The following is an 819-nucleotide window of genomic DNA, read 5'->3' as shown; positions in this document are numbered from 1 at the left end:
ACAACAACCTGAAGGGGAATCTTCAGAACCTGGAGCGAAAGAACGCAGGAAGTTTGCTGACTCGAAGTCTGGCGGAGATTGTGAAGAAGGATGACTTTGTCCTGGACTCCGAATACCTTGTCACCTTGCTGGTGGTTGTTCCTGAGTTGAATCACAATGACTGGATCAAGCAGTACGAGAGGCTAGCCGAGATGGTGGTCCCCAGGTCCAGCAACGTCCTCTCGGAGGACCAGGATAGCTGCCTCTGCAACGTTACCCTGTTCCGGAAGGCTTTTGATAACTTCCGACACAAAGCGTGGGACAATAAACTCGTACTTCGAGACTTCCAGTGCAACGAGGAAGAGATGAAGGCACACAAGGAGGAGATGACGCGGCTCTCCACTGACAAGAAGCAGCAGTTCGGTCCTCTTGTGCGTTGGCTGAAAGTGAAGCGTTTATTGCACAGATTCACACGAAAGCGCTAAGAGTCTTTGTGGAGTCTGTTCTCAGGTACGGCTTGCCTGTGACTTGATGCTGCTACAGCCCAACAGGAAAACGATTAAGTGCCTGCGGAGGTGCTGCATGAGCTGTACAAGCACCTGGACAGCTGCGCGGCCCCCATCATCTACACCCCGGTGGACAGTCTCGGCCTCAACCTGAGCCAGCAGGACTACTACCCCGCGTGTACTACAAGATCGACTGCAACCTGCTGGAGTTCAAGTAGTGCCTGCTCCCGGCTGGCCCTGCGTGTGTCGGAGTGTGCTAGGCTCCAACCGTATACTTTTAACTCTTGCTTGCTCCTTCCCTTCCGTGGGTGAGTTCTTCTGTAGTACTCCGTGT

At 53.5% G+C, this 819-nt stretch overlaps 1 pseudogene; it reads left to right on the top strand.

Moving 5' to 3' along the window:
- Positions 1-5: 5 nt before the first annotated feature.
- Positions 6-703, top strand: LOC101586248 (annotated as a pseudogene).
- The last annotated feature ends 116 nt before the right edge of the window (positions 704-819 follow it).

The sequence above is a fragment of the Octodon degus genome, unplaced genomic scaffold, assembly GCF_000260255.1.
Source record: "Octodon degus isolate 3935 unplaced genomic scaffold, OctDeg1.0 scaffold04292, whole genome shotgun sequence".
NCBI lineage: Eukaryota > Metazoa > Chordata > Mammalia > Rodentia > Octodontidae > Octodon > Octodon degus.
This window is presented reverse-complemented; position numbering and strand designations above follow the sequence as displayed.